Consider the following 17,238-nt stretch of genomic DNA (forward strand, 5'->3'; position numbering starts at 1 on the left):
TTTGGGTTCTCTCCGGGGTTTCGATCTCGTAGAGGGCATGTTCCCTTAGTGGTGTTCTTGGAGCCTTTTGTGGCCTTGTAGCCTTTTGTGGCCTTGTAGCCTTTTGTGGCCATCTTGCCTTAGTGGCCTTCTTGCCTTTAGTGGCCGTGTTGCCTCTTGTGGCACCGTGACTCCTTGGTGGCCTTGTAGCCTTAGTGATCTTATCGTCTTAGTGGCGTGGTGGTCTTTGTGGCGGTGTGGCCTTTGTGGAGTGTGTTAGCCTCTTGTGGCGCATTAGCATCTTGGTGGCTTGGTGGTGTGTGGTGCCTCTTGTGGCCGTGTACTTGAGAGCCTCCGTGTTGTGGAGTTGCCTCAAGCTTGATACTTGGCGTTTGCCCAAGCTTGTACGGGTTCGGTGACCACCCTCAAGTGTCCCTTAGTGGATCGAGGCTTTCCTTTGGTGGAAAGGCTCGAGGAGAATACAGTGGCCCTAGTTGGCTTCTTGGAGTGCCTCGTGCCTCCACACCACTCCAACGGAGACGTAGCACCCTTGGGTGTGAACTTCGGGATGCATCGTCGTCTCCTCGTGCACCGGTTACTTCTCAACCCGAGCTCCTTTACCTATACGCTTTACATTGTGATATCTATCATGTTTGATGCTATACCTATCTTGTTATCACCTTGTTGCTCATCATGCTAGCATAGGTTGTTGGAGCTCTTAGGCAAACTCCTAGTTGATAGGCCTTGAGCTAAACTAATAAACACAAGTGTAGTTTTATTCCGCCTAGTTTAGCTCTCAAGTAGAAGTTTTTATACACCGCCTATTCACCCCCCCCCTCTAGGCGACGTCCTAGTACATTCATCGTGGGTCCCACTTGGCATCCTCTTTGGACGATAAACCTTCATTTCTTGTTAATGACTGGTTTATCTGTATTATTTTTGCAGACTAATACAAGCTCTTTCGCTCCAAGATCTTGCAAGTTAATAGAATAAATCATGGAATTATTAGGATATGTTTTAAATTTCAAATCCACTTCATGAATTTTTAAAAATACCGTGATCCATGTGGGTATGGAGCGATCAAGGATTTTCATATTGGCCATGAGCAGTTTCAAAATTTGCAACCCAATAATTCAAAATAAATACAAACAACTTTTATGTAGAATCTCCGTGTTTTTGTTTTTTGCCAATCATAGGATCTGTGGTTCTTTAGAAAAGGGCCGACATTGCATGAGCAGAAAGGCCCATTTGTAGTTATTGGGCTTCGACAGCCGGAGCAAGTAGGCCAATAGCAAATACCATGTAGATGGCCGTTGGAACCCAAAAGTATTTGTTGCCTAGACTTAGATGCCAAACTCAGCCTTATTGACATGAACCTTCCTATGCACACGACAATTTCAGTCCGATCCGTGTACGAAACACAAGATCCAACCCTTCGTGTGAGGAAGCAGGTGGCAGCACACCTCCAGATGCTCAATCGTACATACGCATATCATATAGGAGTTGTCGTATGTACATCAGTTCCGTATTGACATGTTTTTTTCTTTGGTTCACATGTGGGGTCCACACAGTCACCTAGGTCGCACATCTACTTCCTTGCTCGTAGTTGATGCATGTTCAGTTTGGGGATGGGGTGGAACCGAACACACCCCCGTGCCAGTGGATATACTTTACCCTTTAGCGGCGAAAAAATAGGAATGGTCCTCTCATGAGTATGATCAACAAGAGGTGGCTATATTATAAAGGACGTACACACATTGTAATTATAGTGCTGAAATAGAGTCAATCCTAAAACAGCCATGCATGGGTTATAATATGAAGGCAACACGAAATACAAAAGCAGGGCAGTGTTCAAATAAACTGATTCAAACTAGTACATACTAAAAACAGTGTACTACTTCTCAACACTTCAAGCATAATAAAAAAGTGTGTCAGTGTTTTTTTTAAAGGTAACGCCGAACGGGCAATGTTCAAAGCAGGCTTAAACCACATAGCCGCTTGTCGGACATTATCCCAACCATCTCTGGGAAGGCTGATAACTCCCACAGTCTCACCTTCATCTGGCTGGAGGTTGCAGAGCAAAATTTTAGGGTATTGATTATGAAGAATCTTCCGGTATGCTGTGTAGACGCAGTTTTTCCTCATGAATGGAACCAATGTGCCATCAGGAGCTTTGGATTCACACTTCTTCAGGTTGGCAATGATCGGGTAATTGAGTCCGAGGAACAGAGAGTGGTCGCCGAGGCTGTTAACCTGCCTCCAAAGAAAGTCCCCTGCACGTGCAGTAGATAAGGGATCCTGCTCAAAGACGTAGGTGGCAACAAGAGGATACTGCCGTAGCTGAAGACCATTAGCAGCATAGGGAATGTCAGGAGGTACTTCAGCATTGGCAATCCCAATGTTGTTTACTGTAAGGATGATCATCAATCGCTTGCCATCAGCAGATGGAGCGAGGAACCACGCGTACTGCTGATCATCCACCACCGGTGGCGGGATTACAAACGGGAGCATCAGGTTTTCTGCAATATTAGAAATGGAGACGAAAAGGGTGTTACTGGCAACCATATTCAAATAGCAGCATTGTTCATCGTTCATGCTCACAGTATAAATACGACTATGTAAGCTAAGGACATTGGTCATTCATGTGTTCAAATCGAGTGTCCAATATATCAGTTATACTGCATCCATCCCACGAAACTAGTCTTAACTTCGCCAAAACTAGACACTAGTTAGTGTATACACAGTTATATACTACCTCTGTCCCACCGAAAGTGTCTGAGATTTGTCCAAATTCAGATGTATCTAGACAGTGAAAGCATATAGATACATTCAAATTTTGACAAATATATATCATCTTAAGTTTAAGTCATGTGTTGTAGTTAATTCCCTTTGTCTTAAATGATCTATTAGAGAGCTTCCCTGTGACCACCCGAAGGGTAAGAAATGTTGAACTGTATAAGTGGATTGCCTAGACCTTTCCATCAGTTCGGACTTTTGGTTGTGTTTGCTAGTCCATGAAGCTTGACATGGTGTCAGAGCCAGGGTCTCGAGTTCGAGCCCTGGCTTTCGCAATTTATCCTAAAATTGTTGTTGCCCCCTCGGAGTCCACGTATATGCCTCTTGAGCTATACCTCTGAGTCTTTCCACGTGTTGACTTGTCTCCCATCACACGTGAGGGGGGATGTTGAATTGTATAAGTGGATGCAGCTATCCATTCAGTAGAAGAATTTGCATTTTAGAGTTGAAGGTTAATAATCTCTTCTCTAATATTACTAGTAAAGGGTACACATGGTATTTGTTTACCTCATTTTCGCGTTCTAAAAAAGGTACGCTATATGGTTGTGCTAAGTTAAACTGATTTAAGTCTGTTCAAGTTTATCGAAAATTATACTACCAACATCTAAAGAATCAATATAGGTTCATATATTACAAAAGATATTTAGATTTTGTTTTCTCGAACACATGCCTAGTCGTGCATCATTATGTATTAGAGAAAACCGCTGAGAAGGCGGGAGCATACAGGGTTGTAGCAAGGCTACGAAAAACTGAGAAAGCAAAAAGAAAGAACTATACAGGGGACTACATGCAGCTAACTTTGTTAGGCCTGCAGGTGCTAAATCTTATATATATTTGAGGTTGTAGATATTACTCGTAAACTTACTCAAACTTAAATAACATTGAATTAGGAAAAAGATAACCGGAGTTATTTTGAATGAGGGGACGTCACAATCACTAATCAAAGGATAATTGTGGGAAACTGAAATCTATTCAAGAAAATGGGAGAAACAATGTACTCCGTATCAAAACCAAAATTAATAATACCATTTTGCAGATTGTTCACCGATATAAATAAAGAACTGTTTGATCTGCACGTAGGTACATCCAATCAAGGCTTTTTCCCCGATCTCTAGAAAATACCGATGGGCACATGTATTACCCGTTTGCAAAACGCCAGTCCAAATACCGGCTAAGTTTTTCCAAAAAAAACTTAAAATTTATGTAAAATATATCAAAGGTCGTCCAATTTTACACAAATTTTGGTAAACACCGGCCGGTGCTTTCTTACACCGATAGGTACCCAAAAAATCAAGTTATCGGTAAGATTACAGCCAAGAACTAAAACTATGCATCGGATTGATCAGATTTTACACATAATAATTATTAATAGCATCACTATTAATAGGGAAGATTTATATTAAAATATAAGCTACGCATGTAATTACAAATGATTTTCTTCTATTTTTCTGTTTCTATGTTAACATTTGAGATACTTGTTAATTACATCCATATTCTGCAGTGGCATAGAGTTACTAATTCAGGAATGCATTCACATACGGAGTATACTATGTTTGCTGATGACTGATTAGTACTAATTCATTGCAAGCAACGGTTCATTCATATTCAGAAAAGGATGTGATTGTTAAGTCATATACTTATGAAAGTCCTTATGCATTATCTCTCTGATGCAGATGGCAGGGGTCTCTCGTCCTCCTTTTGGAGCAAAAATCAATTACTGTAGTTATATATGAAACAATGGGTGTAAAAGGTTATCAAAAAGGGTGCCTTCATAGTGCTACATTATCTTTTGAGATACTGGTTAATTACATCCATATTCTGCAGTGGCGTAGAGTTACTAATTCAGGACTGCAATCACATACTGAGCATACTATGTTTGTTGGTGACTAATTCCTACTAATTCATTGCAAGCAACGGTTCATTCATATTCAGCAAAAGGGGGTGTGATCATTAAGTCATTTATGAAAGGTAAAATATAAACAAGGTAGTTCATGAATAACTTCATTGATTAAGGCAGTGTATCATGCAATGCAACATAAGGACTGAAAAAATACCATTTGCGGTGTCCCAGAAGTACGTGGAGCCCTCAGTTTCGTCCACCGCAAAAACGTGGCCACCAAGTTCAATGGCATCACAGTACTTTGGATAATCAGATGCATGTGTAAGGGCCTTCAGCAGTCTCCAGTCGCCACCCCCTTCAAGGTAGAAAATCCTTTTGTCGAACAAGGCGATGAGCTTGTAATCTGCGTACCTCCCACTTTTTGTGGGCACTTGGCAGATTACAATCTTAAACAAATTAATTACTCGTGGACCCTAGGAAACATCGTATGCAACAGCAGATTGATATGAAACACTACTATAACCAATCTTCGAAGCAGGTAGGGATGGAAGGGGGATATGTCGCTCGGTGTAGATGTTCACGAGGCACCACCCATGATGATCGGCAGCGGCGATCCAGTCGCCGTTCGCGCCAAGCCATTTTCTGTCGTGCATGAACGGCAGGGCGACAGAACGGCGAGGATGGTCGAGGGGCACCAGGTCGTACACGGTATCATGCAGACGAGATGCTGTTGCCATGTCCCAGTGTTCATCGAACCAATAAGCAGGCGGAGGCATCAGCAGGCAGGGTTCATCCCAATGGTGCATCTTACCTTCATCCTTACTGATCATGTCGTAGAGCTCCCTGGAACATGCGGCAAGTCGGACGGTGTAGGTAACGTCTAGATGCGCAGCGATGAGGTCGATGTTGTCGCCAGTGAGAGCCTCCAAGTGGCCGTCCCCGCCGCCCCGGCAAAGCCTAGAATAATCCATCACGTGAAGATGGATTTAGGTGGATGGCGGATGCAACTGCGCTTGGGGTTTTCGGAGGAGAGGGCGAGCGCTATGGAAGGAACGATGCGGCGCGCGGCCGGCCGGGGTAAGGAGAGAAAGGTATAGTACTAGTGATGCGGCGTGGTGGGGATCGAGATCCTGCGCGTGCGCGTGATTCTGGGAGGGTGAAGAAGAAGATGATAGACATGCAAGGGGCAAAAACTAGGTAGTACTCTAGGCTGCTGCTGCGACTGGGCGCCGATTTGACTGTTGGTAGACTAGCACGCCACCCATCTATAAATTTGCGACGATGTTTGGTGCAGTGATGTCTCGTCACATCAGGTTGACCAGAGAGGTTTTTTTTTACAGTTTCCATTTCGATATATTTTTCGCCAATTATCGTAGTTCTCTACATGCCAGACACACGTACCTTAACACGTGGGCAGCATGCAACCACGCGAGCACCAAAATGGAATGAGAAATGTTTTAGAGCAGAACTTCATTTTCAATGCCTTTCCTAGCTTGGTTTGGAAACCGGACAGAGCTTCAGTGACTTGATGCTTCCAAGATACATTGTGACTGTGTCCCACCATCTACCATCCATTTGAGATCCAACGTTCCAAACTATCTCTTATTTCGAAGCTAAAAAAGAAAAACTATTCAGAAAATTTTGAAAAAAATCCAGTAATATGTAGATGCCTTTGATGTCTACGGGTGCTTCTATTCTTGTAGACAGTGTTGGGCCTCCAAGAGCAGAGGTTTGTAGAACAGCAGCAAGTTTCCCTTAAGTGGATTACCCAAGGTTTATCGAACTCAGGGAGGAAGAGGTCAAAGATATCCCTCTCATGCAACCCTGCAACCACAAAGCAAGAAGTCTCTTGTGTCCCCAACACACCTAATAGGTGCACTAGTTCGGCGAAGAGATAGTGAAATACAAGTGGTATGAATGAATATGAGCAGTAGTACGACGCCAGAAAATAGCTCGCTGGCGTGCAGTTAATGGTAGTAATATTGCGGGAAGTAAACAAGCAGTAGTAACGCAGTAAAACAGTAAACAAGCAGCGATATCAGTATTTAGGAACAAGGCCTAGGGATTAGACTTTCACTAGTGGACACTCTCAACATTGATCACATAACAGAATAGATAAATGCATACTCTACACTCTCTTGTTGGATGATGAACACATTGTGTAGGATTACACGAACCCTCAATGTCGGAGTTAACAAGCTCCACAATTCAATGTTCATATTTAAATAACCTTAGAGTGCATGAAAGATCGAAACGACTAAACCAAGTACTAACATAGCATGCACACTGTCACCTTCATGCTTATGTAGGAGGAATAATACACATCAATACTATCATAGCAATAGTTAACTTCGCAATCTACAAGAGATCATGATCATAGCATAAACCAAGTACTAACACGGATGCACACACTGTCACCATTACATCGTGCAGGAGGAATAAAACTACTTTAATAACATTGCTAGAGTAGCACATAAATAAATTGTGATACAAAACATATTGCAATCATAAAGAGATATAAATAAGCACTTCACTACGCCATTCATAACAGTGAATAAGTATTCTGTGAAATATAGCCTAAGAGACCCACACGGTGCACACACTGTCACCTTTACACACGTGGGACAAGGAGTCTCCGGAGATCACATAAGTAAAACTCACTTGACTAGCACAATGACATCTAGATTACAAGCATCATCATATGAATCTCAATCATGTAAGGCAGCTCATGAGATTATTGTATTGAAGTACATAGGAGAGAGATGAACCACATAGCTACCGGCACAGCCCCGAGCCTCGATGGAGAACTACTCCCTCTTCATGGGAGCAGCAGCGGTGATGAAGATGGCGGTGGAGATGGCAGCGGTGTCGATGGAGAAGCCTTCCGGGGGCACTTCCCCGTCCGGCAGGGTGCCGGAACAGAGACTCCTGTCCCCCAGATCTTGGCTTCGCGATGGCGGCGGCTCTGAAAGGTTTCGCGTACCGTGGCTTCTTCCGTAAGGGTTTTCGACGCAGGGGCTTTATATAGGCGAAAGGGCAGCCTCGGAGGGGGCCTGGGGCCACCACACCATAGGGCGGCGCGGCCCCCCCTCTGGCCGCGCCAGGGTGTGGTGTGGGGCCCCCAGGGCTTCCCTCTAGCGGCTCTCGGGTGTTCTGGATGGTTCCGGGAAAAATAGGAACCTGGGCGTTGATTTTGTCCGATTCCGAGAATATTTCGTCACTAGGATTTCTGAAACCAAAAACAGCAGAAAACAGGAACTGGCACTTCGGCATCTTGTTAATAGGTTAGTTCCAGAAAATGCGTAAATACGACATATAATGTGTATAAAACATGTAGGTATCATCAATAAAGTAGCATGGAACATAAGAAATTATCGATACGTTGGAGACGTATCAGCATCCCCAAGCTTAGTTCTGCTCGTCCCGAGCAGGTAAAACGATAACAAAGATAATTTCTTAAGTGACATGCCATCATAACCTTGATCATACTATTTGTAAACATATGTAATGAATGCAGCGATCAAAACAATGGTAATGACATGAGTAAACAAGTGAATCATAAAGCAAAGACTTTTCATGAATAGTACTTTCAAGACAAGCATCAATAAGTCTTGCATAAAAGTTAACTCATAAAGCAATAAATCAAAGTAAATGTATTGAAGCAACACAAAGGAAGATTAAGTTTCAGCGGTTTCTTTCAACTTATAACATGTATATCTCATGGATATTGTCAACATAAAGTAATATAACAAGTGCAATATGCAAGTATGTAGGAATCAATGCATAGTTCACACAAGTGTTTGCTTCTTAAGGTGGAGAGAGATAGGTAAACTGACTCAACAATAAAAGTAAAAGAAAGGTCCTTCAAAGAGGAAAGCATCGATTGCTGTATTTGTGCTAGAGCTTTTATTTTGAAAACATGAAACAATTTTGTCAACGGTAGTAATAAAGCATATGAGTTATGTAAATTATATCTTACAAGTTGCAAGCCTCATGCATAGTATACTAATAGTGCCCGCACCTCGTCCTACTTAGCTTGGACTACCGGATCTTTGCATGCCATGTTTCAACCAAGTGTCACAAAGGGGTACCTCCATGCCGCCTGTACAAAGGTCTAAGGAGAATGCTCGCATTTTGGATTTCTCGCTTTTGATTATTCTCAACTTAGACATCCATACCGGGACAACATGGACAACAGATAATGGACTCCTCTTAAATGCATAAGCATGTAGCAACAATTATTATTCTCATATGAGATTGAGGATATATGTCCAAACTGAAACTTCCACCATGATTCATGGCTTTAGTTAGCGGCCCAATGTTCTTCTCTAACAATTTTGCATGCTCCAACCACTAAGGTGATAGATCCTTCAGACAAGACGGACATGCATAGCAACTCACATGATATTCAACAATAGTTGATGGCGTTCCCCAGAAGCATGGTTATCGCACAACAAGCAACTTAATAAAAGATAAAGTGCAAAGGTGAATGATGGAATTTTAAAGGTAGCACTCAAGCAATTTACTTTGGAATGGCGGAGAAATACCATGCAGTAGGTAGGTATGGTGGACACAAATGGCATAGTAGTTGGCTCAAGGATTTTGGATGCATGAGAAGTATTCCCTCTCGATACAAGGTTTAGGCTAGCAAGGTTATTTGAAGCAAACTCAAGGATGAACCGGTGCAGCAAAACTCACATAAAGGACATATTGTAAACATTATAAGACTCTACACCGTCTTCCTTGTTGTTCAAAACTCAATACTAGATATTATCTAGACCTTAGAGAGACCAAATATGCAAATCAAATTTAAGCAAGCTCTATATATTTCTTCACTAATAGGTGCAAAGTATATGATGCAAGAGCTTAAACATGAGCACAACAATTGCCAAGTATCACATTATCCAAGACATTTTACCAATTACTACATGTAGCATTTTTCAATTCCAACCATATAACAATTTAACGAAGAGGAAACTTCGCCATGAATATTATGAGCTAAGAACACATGTGTTCATATGAACCAGCGGAGCGTGTCTCTCTCCCACACAAGGATGAACTTATTCAGAGAACTAAGATAACAAAACAAAAATAAAAGCACACACAGACACTCCAAGTAAAGTACATAAGATGTGACTGAATAAAAATATAGTTTCAGGGGAGGAACCTGATGATGTTGTCAATGAAGAAGGGGATGCCTTGGGCATCCCCAAGCTTAGACGCTTGAGTCTTCTTAAAATATGCAGGGATGAACCACGGGGGCATCCCCAAGCTTAGAGCTTTCACTCCTCTTGATCATAGTATATCATACTCCTCTCTTGACCCTTGAAAACTTCCTTCACACCAAACTTCAAGCAAACTCATTAGAGGGTTAGTGCACAATTAATAATTCACACATTCAGAGGTGACACAAACATTCTTTACACTTCTGGACATTGCATAAAGCTACTGGACATTAATGGATCAAAGAAATTCATCCAACATAGCAAAAGAGGCAATGCGAAATAAAAGGCAGAATCTGTCAAAAACAGAACAGTTCGTAAAGACGAATTTTAAAATGGCACCAGACTTGCTCAAATGGAAAAACTCAAAACTAATGAAAGTTGCGTACATATCTGAGGATCACGCTCGTAAATTGGCAGATTTTTGTGAATTTTCTACAGAGACTTGTGCCAGAATTCGTGACAGACAGCAATGCTGTTTCTGCGCAGCGATCCCAAATATAACATCAACTTTAACATAGAAACTTTACTTGGCACAAAAACATGATAAGGAGAGGTTGCTACAGTAGTAAACAAGTTCCAAGACTCAAATATAAAACAAAGTACTGTAGTAAAAAAACACATGGGTTATCTCCCAAGAAGTTCTTTCTTTATAGCCATTAAGATGGGCTCAGCAGTTTTAATGATGCACTCGCAAGAAATAGAAGTTGAAGCAAAAAGAGAGCATCAAGAGGCAAATTCAAAACACATTTAAGTCTAACATGCTTCCTATGCATAGGAATATTGTAAATAAACAAGTTCATGAAGAGCAAAGTAACAAGCATAGGAAGATAAAACAAGTGTAGCTTCAAAAATTTCAGCACATAGAGAGGTGTTTTAGTAACATGAAAATTTTTACAACCATATTTTCCTCTCTCATAATAACTTTCAGTAGCAACATGAGCAAACTCAACAATATAACTATCACATAAAGCATTCTTATCATGAGTCTCATGCATAAAATAATTACTACTCCCAACATAAGCATAGTCATTCTTATTAATTGTAGTGGGAGCAAATTCAACAAAGTAGCTATCAAATATAGGAGGTATATTGTAATCATAATCAAATTTATCCTCCATAACAGGTAGCTATCAAAAGACTACTATCATTATAATCATCATAAATGGGAGGCAAAGTATCATCAAAGTAAATTTTCTCCTCAATGCTTGGGGGACTAAAAATATCATGCTCATCAAAGCCAGCTTCCCCGAGCTTAGAATTTTCCATAGCATTAGCAACAATAGTGTTCAAAGCATTCATATTAATATGTTCCATGGGTTTTTTAATTTTCGCATCAAACCATCCATGTCTTAAATCAGGAAATAGAATAAAAAGGTCATTGTTGTCCATTATGCCTAACTAGTGTAAACAAGAAACCAAATGTCGCAATTGCAGAATCTAAAGGAAATAGCTTCGAGCACACACACAATGGCGCCAGAAAAGTACTGTTACCTGGAACCGAAGTATGAGTGCCTTTTACCTTACCTCCCCGGCAACGGCGCCAGAAAAGTGCTTGATGTCTACGGGTGCTTCTATTCTTGTAGACAGTGTTGGGCCTCCAAGAGCAGAGGTTTGTAGAACAACAGCAAGTTTCCCTTAAGTGGATTACCCAAGGTTTATCGAACTCAGGGAGGAAGAGGTCAAAGATATCCCTCTCATGCAACCCTGCAACCACAAAGCAAGAAGTCTCTTGTGTCCCCAACACACCTAATAGGTGCACTAGTTCGGCGAAGAGATAGTGAAATACAAGTGGTATGAATGAATATGAGCAGTAGTATGATACGTCTCCAACGTATCGATAATTTCTTATGTTCCATGCTACTTTATTGATGATACCTACATGTTTTATGCACATTATATGTCATATTTATGCATTTTCTGGAACTAACCTATTAACAAGATGCCGAAGAGCCAGTTGCTGTTTTCTGCTGTTTTTGGTTTCAGAAATCCTAGTAAGGAAATATTCTCGGAATTGGACGAAATCTTCGCCCAGGGTCCTATTTTTGCACGGAGCTTCCAGAAGACCGAAGAGGGAAGGAAGTGGGGCCACGAGGCGCCGACACCATAGGGCGGCGCGGCCCAGGCCCTGGCCGCGCCGACCTAGGGTGTGGGGCCCTCGTGTGGCCCCCCACGTTGCCCTTCCGCCTACTTAAAGCCTCCGTCGTGAAACCCCCAGTACCGAGAGCCACGATACGGAAAACCTTCCAGAGACGCCGCCGCCGCGAATCCCATCTCGGGGGATTCAGGAGATCGCCTCCGGCACCCTGCCGGAGAGGGGATTCATCTCCCGGAGGACTCTTCATCGCCATGATCGCCTCCGGAGTGATGAGTGAGTAGTTCACCCCTGGACCATGGGTCCATAGCAGTAGCTAGATGGTCGTCTTCTCCTTGTTGTGCTTCATTGTTGGATCTTGTGAGCTGCCTAACATGATCAAGATCATCTATCTGTAATAATATATGTTGTGTTTGTCGGGATCCGATGGATAGAGAATACTATGTTATGGTGATTATCAATCTATTGTTTATGTGTTGTTTATGATCTTGCATGCTCTCCGTTATTAGTAGAGGCTCTGGCCAAGTTTTGCTCTTAACTCCAAGAGGGAGTATTTATGCTCGATAGTGGGTTCATGCCTTCATTGACACCTGGGATCGTGACAGTAGGTTCTAAGGTTGTGATGTGCTGTTGCCACTAGGGATAAAACATTGATGCTATGTCTAAGGATGTAGTTGTCGATTACATTACGCACCATACTTAATGCAATTGTCTGTTGCTTAGCAACTTAATACTGAATGGGGTTCGGATGATAACCTGAAGGTGGACTTTTTAGGCATAGATGCAGTTGGATGGCGGTCTATGTACTTTGTCGTAATGCCGAGATTAAATCTCACTATATTTATCATATCATGTATATGCATTGTTATGCCCTTCTCTATTTGTCAATTGCCCGACTGTAATTTGTTCACCCAACATGCTTTTATCTTATGGGAGAGACACCTCTAGTGAACTGTGGACCCCGGTCCTATTCTTTACATAGCATACAATCTACTGCAATTGTGTTTTACTGTTTTCTTGCAAACAATCATCTTCCACTCGATACGTTTAATCCTTTGTTACAGCAAGCCGGTGAGATTGACAACCTCACTGTTTCGTTGGGGCAAAGTACTTTGGTTTTGTTGTGCAGATTCCACGTTGGCGCCGGAATCCCTGGTGTTGCGCCGCATCACATTTCGCGACCATCAACCTTCAACGTGCTTCTTGGCTCCTCCTGGTTTGATTCAACCTTGGTTTCTTTCTGAGGGAAAACTTGCCACTGTGCGCATCATACCTTCCTCTTGGGGTTCCCAACAGACGTGTACATCTACGCGCATCAAGCCTGTTTTCTGGCGCCGTTGCCGGGGAGATCAAGACACGCTGCAAGGGGAGTCTCCACTTCTCAATCTCTTTACTTTGTTTTTGTCTTGCTTTATTTTATTTACTACTTTGTTTGCATGCACCTAAACAAAACACACAAAAATTAGTTGCTAGTTTTACTTTATTTACTGTCTTGTTTGCTTTATATCAAAAACACAAAAAAATTAGTTACTTGCATTTAATTTATTTTGTTATCATGTCTAGTACTGTACTTGTTTTTATTTTCACTAGTTAGGCATAATGGAAAACAACAAAAAAATTAGAGATCTTTATGAAATTTATCTTGAATTAGGACATGATGTGTTTGAAGAGAAAATTAAAAAACCCATGGAACTTTGTTTGCAAAATAGTTGTAGCAAGGTTATTAGCATGAACTCTTTGAACACCATTATTGCTAAAGCTATGGAAGAATTTAAGCTTGGGGAAGCGGGTTGTGATATTTTTAGTCCCCCAAGCATGGAGGAGAAAATTTACTTTGATGATACTTTACCTCCTATATATGATGCTTGCAATGATGAATATGATATTTTCAGTCCACCTACTATTGAGGAGAAAATTAATTATGATTACAATATGCCTCCTATGTATGATGATTATGGTGATGAGAATAATAATGATAGTTATTTTATTGAATTTGCTCCCACTACAACTAATAAAATTGATTATGCTTATGTGGAGAGTAATAATTTTATGCATGTAGCTCATGACAAGAATATTGTATGTGATAGTTATATTGTTGAGTTTGTTCATGATGCTACTGAAAGTTATTATGAGAGAGGGAAACATGGTTATATGCATCTTAATAATATTAAGTTTCCCCTCTTTATGTTGAGAATCTTGAAATTGCACTTGTGTTGCTTTTCTATGCTTGCCACTTTGTTCTTCATGAATCTATTTGTGTACAAGATTCCTTTTCATAGGAAGTGGGTTAGGCTTAAATGTGTTTTGAACTTGCTTCTTGATGCTCTCTTTTGCATCAACTCTTATTACTGAGCCCATCTTAATGGCTATAAAGAAAAGCGCTTATGGGAGACAACCCATGTTTTTACTACAGCATTTTTTGTTTTTTTGAGTCTTGGAAGTTGTTTACTACTGTAGCAACCTCTCCTTATCATGTTTTTGTGCCAAGTAAAGTTTCTATGTCAAAGTTGATGTTATATTTGGGATCGCTGCGCAGAAACAGCATTGCTGTCTGTCACGAATCTGGGCACAGTTCTCTGTAGAAAATTCGAAAAAATCTGCCAATTTACGAGCGTGATCCTCAGATATGTACGCAACTTTCATTAGTTTTGAGTTTTTCCATTTGAGCAAGTCTGGTGCCAGCTTTAAATTCGTCTTTACGGACTGTTCTGTTTTTGACAGATTCTGCCTTTTATTTCGCATTGCCTCTTTTGCTATGTTGGATGAATTTCTTTGATCCATTAATGTCCAGTAGCTTTATGCAATGTCCAGAAGTGTAAAGAATGATTGTGCCACCTCTGAACATGTGAATTATTAATTGTGCACTAACCCTCTAATGAGTTTGCTTGAAGTTTGGTGTGAAGGAAGTTTTCAAGGGTCAAGAGAGGAGAATGATATACTATGATCAAGAGGAGTGAAAGCTCTAAGCTTGGGGATGCCCCTGTGGTTCACCCCTGCATATTTTAAGAAGACTCAAGCGTATAAGCTTGGGGATGCCCAAGGCATCCCCTTCTTCATCGACAACATCATCAGGTTCCTCCCCTGAAACTATATTTTTATTTAGTCACATCTTTGTGTTCTCTACTTGGAGCGTCGGTTTGTTTTTGTTTTTGTTTTTGTTTGAATAAAATGGATCCTAGCATTCACTTTGTGGGAGAGAGACACGCTCCGCTGTTGCATATGGACAAATATGTCCTTAGGCTTTACTCATAATGTTCAAGGCGAAGTTTCTTCTTCGTTAAATTGTTATATGGTTGGAATTGGAAAATGCTACATGTAGTAATTCTAAAATGTCTTGGATAATGAGATACTTGGCAATTGTTGTGCTCATGTTTAAGCTCTTGCATCATATGCTTTGCACCCATTAATGAAGAAATACATAGAGCTTGCTAAAATTTGATTTGCATATTTGGTCTCTCTAAGGTCTAGATAATATCTAGTATTGAGTTTTGAACCACAAGGAAGACGGTGTAGAGTCTTATAATGTTTACAATATGTCTTTTATGTGAGTTTTGCTGCGCCGGTTCATCCTTGAGTTTGCTTCAAATAACCTTGCTAGCCTAAACCTTGTATCGAGAGGGAATACTTCTCATGCATCCAAAATCCTTGAGCCAACCACTATGCCATTTGTGTCCACCATACCTACCTACTACATGGTATTTCTCCGCCATTCCAAAGTAAATTGCTTGAGTGCTACCTTTATAATTCCATCATTCACCTTTGCAATATATAGCTCATGGGACAAAATAGCCTTAAAAACTATCGTAGTATTGAATATGTACTTATGCACTTTATGTTTTATTAAGTTGCTTGTTGTGCGATAACCATGCTTCTGGGGAACGCCATCAACTATTGTTGAATATCATGTGAGTTGCTATGCATGTCCATCTTGTCTGAAGGATCTATCATTTTAGTGGTTGGAGCATGCAAAATTGTTAGAGAAGAACATTGGGCCGCTAACTAAAGCCATGAATCATGGTTGAAGTTTCAATTTTGGACATATATCCTCAATCTCATATGAGAATAATCATTGCTACATGCTTATGCATTTAAGAGGAGTCCATTATCTGTTGTCCATGTTGTCCCGGTATGGATGTCTAAGTTGAGAATAATCAAAAGCGAGAAATCCAAAATGCGAGCATTCTCCTTAGACCTTTGTACAGGCGGCATGGAGGTACCCCTTTGTGACACTTGGTCGAAACATGGCATGCAAAGATCCGGTAGTCCAAGCTAAGTAGGACGAGGTGCGGACACTATTAGTATACTATGCATGAGGCTTGCAACTTGTAAGATATAATTTACATAACTCATATGCTTTATTACTACCGTTGACAAAATTGTTTCATGTTTTCAAAATAAAATCTCTAGCACAAATACAGCAATCGATGCTTTCCTCTTTGAAGGACCTTTCTTTTACTTTTATTGTTGAGTCAGTTTACCTATCTCCTTCCACCTAAGAAGCAAACACTTGTGTGAACTGTGCATTGATTCCTACATACTTGCATATTGCACTTGTTATATTACTTTATGTTGACAATATCCATGAGATATACATGTTATAAGTTGAAAGCAACCGCCGAAACTTAATCTTCCATTGTGTTGCTTCAACACCTTTACTTTGATTTATTGCTTTATGAGTTAACTCTTATGCAAGACTTATTGATGCTTGTCTTGAAGTACTATTCATGAAAAGTCTTTGCTATATGATTCACTTGTTTACTCATGTCATTACCTTTGTTTTGATCGCTGCATTCATTACATATGTTTACAAATAGTATGATCAAGATTCTGATGGCATGTCACTTCAGAAATTATCTTTGTTATCGTTTTACCTGCTCGGGACGAGCAGAACTAAGCTTGGGGATGCTGATACGTCTCCAACGTATCGATAATTTCTTATGTTCCATGCTACTTTATTGATGATACCTACATGTTTTATGCACATTATATGTCATATTTATGCATTTTCTGGAACTAACCTATTAACAAGATGCCGAAGAGCCAGCTGCTGTTTTCTGCTGTTTTTGGTTTCAGAAATCCTAGTAAGGAAATATTCTCGGAATTGGACGAAATCTTCGCCCAGGGTCCTATTTTTGCACGGAGCTTCCAGAAGACCGAAGAGGGAAGGAAGTGGGGCCACGAGGCGCCGACACCATAGGGCGGCGCGGCCCAGGCCCTGGCCGCGCCGACCTAGGGTGTGGGGCCCTCGTGTGGCCCCCCACGTTGCCCTTCCGCCTACTTAAAGCCTCCGTCGCGAAACCCCCAGT

This window comes from Lolium perenne, chromosome 5 (assembly GCF_019359855.2).
Source record: "Lolium perenne isolate Kyuss_39 chromosome 5, Kyuss_2.0, whole genome shotgun sequence".
Classification (NCBI taxonomy): Eukaryota; Viridiplantae; Streptophyta; class Magnoliopsida; order Poales; family Poaceae; genus Lolium; species Lolium perenne.